The sequence below is a fragment of the Dendrobates tinctorius genome, unplaced genomic scaffold (assembly GCF_039654945.1).
Source record: "Dendrobates tinctorius isolate UK_male_01 unplaced genomic scaffold, ASM3965494v1 ptg000129l, whole genome shotgun sequence".
Taxonomy (NCBI): domain Eukaryota; kingdom Metazoa; phylum Chordata; class Amphibia; order Anura; family Dendrobatidae; genus Dendrobates; species Dendrobates tinctorius.
In genome coordinates this window covers 44,803,419-44,809,418 of record NW_027361797.1, presented here as the reverse complement: position 1 = coordinate 44,809,418, position 6,000 = coordinate 44,803,419, and positions in this window count along the sequence as shown.

The following is a 6,000-nucleotide window of genomic DNA, read 5'->3' as shown; positions in this document are numbered from 1 at the left end:
TCGGGTCAGTACAATTACAGTGACACCTCATTTATATTTTTTATGTTTTGGCGCTTTTGCGCAATAAAAACTTTTATAGAAAAAATAATTATTTTTGCATCGCTTTATTCTAAGATGAGAGCTATAACTTTTTTATTTATCCGTTGATGGAGCTGTACGGCAGCTTGTTTTTGCGGGACAAGATGACATTTTCAGCTGAGTCATGTTTATTTATATCTGTCTTTTTATCACGTTTACTCCACTTTTTGTTCCGCGGTATAATAATGCATTGTTTTCTGCCTTGTTTTTTATTTATTTTTTGATGGTGTTCAGTAAAGGGGTTAATTAGTGAGACATTTGTATAAGTCGATGCCAAATATGTGTACTTTTATTGTTTATATTTTTTTTTCATACAAGTATTTATTTATGGACACAATATCTTTTGATCTTTTTATTATTATTTTCTATTTTTTCCAAAAATATTTTTACAATTGTTTAAGGCTGGTTTCACATTTGCGTTAAAACAACGCTGCGCCCTGCGTCGTTAAGCCCCGCCCCGAGCCGGCTCCCTGCCCGCCCCATCCGGGATCACCGCCTACTTTCGCATTTGCACGCATGCGATCGGCGCACCCTATCTTTAGCATAGGGTGCGCAGATCATGCGCTGCCAGTGTGAAAGTAGCGTGTTGCGCACTTTTGACGGTGCGCCGTGCGCGCCGAAATGCAACATGCTGCATTTCGGCGCGCACGGTGCACCGTCAAAAGTGCGCAACACGCTACTTTCACACTGGCAGCGCATGATCTGCGCACCCTATGCTAAAGATAGGGTGCGCCGATCGCATGCGTGCAAATGCGAAAGTAGGCGGTGATCCCGGATGGGGCGGGCAGGGAGCCGGCTCGGGGCGGGGCTTAACGACGCAGGGCGCAGCGTTGTTTTAACGCAAATGTGAAACCAGCCTAAAATAATTTTTTTAACTTTTTTTTTTTTTACTTTTTTACTTTGTCCCACTATATGAAAATCATTTTGTGCAGGCTGATCACTTGTACAGCATGTGGATGCAACAGCACCCCCATGCTGTAGAAACTGTCAGCTCTGCACTGACAGAGAAAATTGCTGATCATGCATTCCGCATGATCAAGCAACTTTTTCTCACGGTGCTAGCGGGGATCTCACTGAGGTAACGGTAGTTCAACCCGGCTGGGAACGCAGCCTCAGTACCGGAGGTAACCTTGATGATGTCTCCGCCAGTCACTGACACTGCACTCGCAGTAGTTCAGTCACCAGTGGTTCTCAGCCTGGACGTTCGTTTCTTGGCACCGTCCATGTTGAAAACTTTTTATCCCCCAGACATGAATTACGGCGTGAGACAGAATGACGGATAGGTGAGGGATATTGTTGTTTTATTATTTTTGTTTTATTACAGGAGAACGAGGGCTTCGGTGGAATTAGACGTTAGGTGAGTATAACTGTGTTTGTTATTTTTAAATAAAAAAGTAAAACTGTGTTTAGTCTTATTTCTAATAAAGGACTTTTTTCTGGCTGTGTCTTTATTTACTATATAACTATAGGATTAGTAATCGATAGGTGTCTCATAGACGCCTTTTCATTAGTAATCCCTGGGCTTGATGTCACCTGACAATTCAAAGGTGACATCAACCCCACAAATATGAACCCCACTTGACGCCCCTTCAGGGCAAGTGGGAAGAGCTGGGAAAAGTGCCAGAATTGGCGTATCTAATAGATGTGCCCTTTATGGGCAGCTGTGGGCTGCTATTTTTAGGCTGGGGGGGCAATTTCCATGGCCCCTTACCAGCCTGAGAATACCAGCCCCCAGCTGTCTGCTTTAGCCAAGCTCATTGTCAACAATGAGGGGGGGACTCCATGTAATTTTTTAAAAATTATTTGTGCAAGGCACAACTGTCAGGCAGATAGTAAAAAAAAAAAAATATCCCCCTTTTAGAATCTAGTCAAAAAGTTGCATTTTTTTTAAATTTGGTTGATGTTGGGTTTATCTTTTTCATTTAGAGGGAACCTGTCACCAGTTTTGTCCTGTGCCAACTAAAACGATTACCTTAATCATCTCCTGTACTGCAGTCCATCAATGGTTATATAACCCCTGACTCCCCCTGTATACCCCCTAAAAAACCTTTTGCAGCTCTCCCGACCGGACCGACAGGATTAACATACAGCGCAGGAGAACTTAAAAAGGTTTTTTGGGGGTGTAATACAGAGGGGGAGTCAGGGTGTTATATAACCTTTGATGGACTGCAGCACAGCTGTTGATTACGGTCTTAGTTGACACTGGACGAAACTGGTGACAGGTTCCCTTTAAACTACTTCTGGACCACCCTTACACCTTAATCATCCAAGGGGTCCATACTTTAATTTGCACTGACATTTTAAAATATAAATTTTTTATGTAGAGAACACTCTTTCAATTGCATTATACAGGGTGGGCCATTTATATGGATACACCTTAATAAAATGGCAATGGTTGGTGACCCAGATCGGTGCGCTGAATTTGCAGAATGGGCAAAACAAAAATTGGAACAGGACCCTTAGTTTACACAGAACATTATGTTCAGTGAAACTTTTTTGGGTGGCCCATTTATATGGATACTCCAAAAGAAAATGGGAATGGTGACAGTTTTCTTGCGTAGGGTGTCTTGCATTGAAATCTGCTGCAATGACCCGGGTACTGCGTTCACCAGACATCAACACAATTTCTATCCACTCCTCACGGGTTAACTTCTGCAACATGTCAATGGCTTTAATCAAAGAGAAACTTGTATATAACTCATGAAAGAATCAAGTTACATTAAAACCAAGCACACCATTGTTTTTCTTGTGAAATTATCAATAAGTTTGATGTGTCACATGATCTTCCCAATGGAAAAAATAAAGTTGGATCCAAAATGGCCGACTTCAAAATGGCCGCCGTGGTCACCACCCATATTGAAAAGTTTCCCCTCCCATTTACTAATTTACCACAAACAGGAAGTTGATATCACCAACCATTCCACCCTGTATATTAAGAAATACAGTCTCTAGTATTCATGTCATTATTTCACAATGGCCGCATTTACAGTTTTTGCTCTGTTGAACAGTCTGCTATGGTTTTTGTAGACCAAGAATGTTCACTTTGATACAGGGCTAAAGGCAGCAAGTTTCTACACTCCAAAACATTGAAACTGCAACACCATGAAGGGGTCTAAGAGGTAACGTGACAAGCCAGGTCTGGCATATCAGAGTAAGGAGACTAATAAGCCATGCATGCTCCTCTGAAAAATGAAATCTGCAAATTGTCCTTTCAGAGAGGAAGAGGATTAGAACTCTAGCAACACCGATTGGAAGCAGCGATCCTAAAAGTTAATATTTACTCTTTATTGACCCTTGCCATATGACAGGATAAAAGTAAACCAGAATCTCAGTTTGCAAAAACATTGTTTTGAGGTATTGCCCCTCATCAGTGCAAAGTATGAGATCTGATTTGGCTAGGTGAGAGGCACTGGACTGGGTTCAAAGGTTAACGTTTCTCCTTGTAGAGAGTGACAAGGCAAGCCTGGCATATCACTTCCAATAGGTGCCGCTACATTTCTAGTCATCTTCCTCTCTGAAGAGACAATTTGCACATTTAATTTCCCAGAGGAGCATGCATGCATGGCCTATAAATCTCCTTACTCTCACTTGCAAACATACAAGAAAAACTGATTAAGCCCTGATGGTAAAAACTCACACCAACTAAACTCTGATGAAAATAAGTCAAAATTTTTTTTCACATGATTGAAAAAAATCCGATCAACTGATTAAAGCCTAATATTTATGGACAAGAAGAGAGAGTTCATCCAGCAGCCGCCATGTCAAAACAAAAAAATCAAAAGTGTCATGTTTATCAGGATAAACATTAAAAACTGGGAAAAGTTAAAATCATGGCCGTAGGCATCCAGTTGTCTGGTCTACGCGTTTCAAGAAAAAACGCTCTTAATCATGACATCTTAATCATTTATGATTAACCCCTGCAAGACCCATAACATATGGGTACATCATAAGTCGTGTCCCTATATTTGATGCTGGCTCCGGCGCTGAGCCTGCATCTTTTTTGACATGTGAAAGCTGATTTGATCAGCTGTCATGCATGTGCCCTTAACAGCCACAGGTGGATTTGCGATTCAACTGCGGCTATTGACATGTTAAATGCCGCTGTCAATAACTGACAGCGGGATTTAACTTGCGCCGGTGGAAGCGCATCACAAGACATGCCCATTGGCTCGACATCTCATGATCGTGGGGCGCCAATGGGTTGGCATGACAGCCGGGGATCTGAAGAAGACCCCCGTGCTTTGTCATTGCAGATCTCTGTGGCCGTCGGTCATAGGAGATGATGATTTTTGCATTAGCCCTGCTATGGGTAGCACAAGCAATCGGATGATCACAGCTTCAAATCTCCTGAGGAGACAATTGAAGCAAGTAAAAAGTAGAAAAAAAATGTTTTAAAAAATATATAAAAATATTTAAAATTCTAATCACCCTACCTTTTGCCCTATTCAAAATAAAACAATAACAAAAAATACACATATTTGATATTGTTGTGTTCAGAAATGTCCGATCTATCACAATACAAACAAAATTAATCCAGTCGGTAAATGGCAAAACGAGAAAAAACATTGAAATGCGAAAATTATGTTTTTTTCGGTGGCCGCAACATTGGAATAAAATGCTGTAACAGCCGACCAAAACATACCGCAAAAATGGTATCAATAAAGACTTCAGCTCGGCACGCAAATAATAAGCCATCACCCAGCCCCATATCTCGAAAAATGGAGACGCAAGGGGCCTCCGAAAATGGAGCCATTTTTTTTCCTATAAACTTTGGATTTTTTTCACCACTTTAATAAAAAAGAACCTATACATGCTTGGTATCTGTGAATTCATACTGACCTGGGGAATTATAATGGCAGGCCAGTTTTAGTATTTATTAAACATAGTAAAAAGAAAAGAATTGTAGAATTGCACTTTTTTTGCAATTTCACTGCACTTGGATTTTTTCCCCATTTTTTTTGCAGTACAGTCATGGCCAAAAGTTTAGAGAATGACACAAATATTATATTTTCACATGATCTGCTGCCCTCTGGTTTTTATGTGTGTTTGTCAGATGTTTTTATCACATACAGAAATATAATTGCAATCATATTATGAGTAACAAAAGGTTATATTGACAGTTAGAATGAGTTAATGCAGCAAGTCAATATTTGCAGTGTTGACCCTTCTTCTTCAGGACCTCAGCAATTCTCCCTGGCATGCTCTCAATCAACTTCTGGATCAAATCCTGACTGATAGCAGTCCATTCTTGCAAAATCAATGCTTTTGTTTTGTCTGAATTTGAAGGTTTTTGTTTGTCCACCCGTCTCTGGATGATTGACCACAAGTTCTCAATGGGATTAAGATCTCAGGAGTTTCCAGGCCATGGTCCCAAAATCTCTATGTTTTGTTCCCTGAGCCATTTAGTTATCACCTTTGCTTTATGGCAAGGTGCTCCATCATGTTGAAAAAGGCATTGTTGATCGCCAAACTGCTCTTGGACGGTTGGGAGAAGTTGCTCTTGGAGGACATTCTGGTACCATTCTTTATTCATGGCTGTGTTTTTAGGCAAGACTGAGAGAGAGCCCATTCCCTTGGCTGAGAAGCCACCCCACACATGAATGGTTTCAGGATGCTTGACAGTTGGCATGAGACAAGACTGGTGGTAGCGCTCACCTGGTCTTCTCCGAATAAGCCGTTTTCCAGATGTCCCAAACAATCGAAAAGGGGATTCATCAGAGAAAATGACTTTACCCCAGTCCTCAGCAGTCCACTCCCTGTACCTCTTGCAGAATATCAGTCTGTCCATGATGTTTTTTCTGGAGAGAAGTGGCTTCTTTGCTGCCCTCCTTGAGACCAGGCCTTGCTCCAAGAGTCTCCACCTCAGTGCGTGCAGATGCACTCACACCTGCCTGCTGCCATTCCTGAGCAAGCTCTGCACTG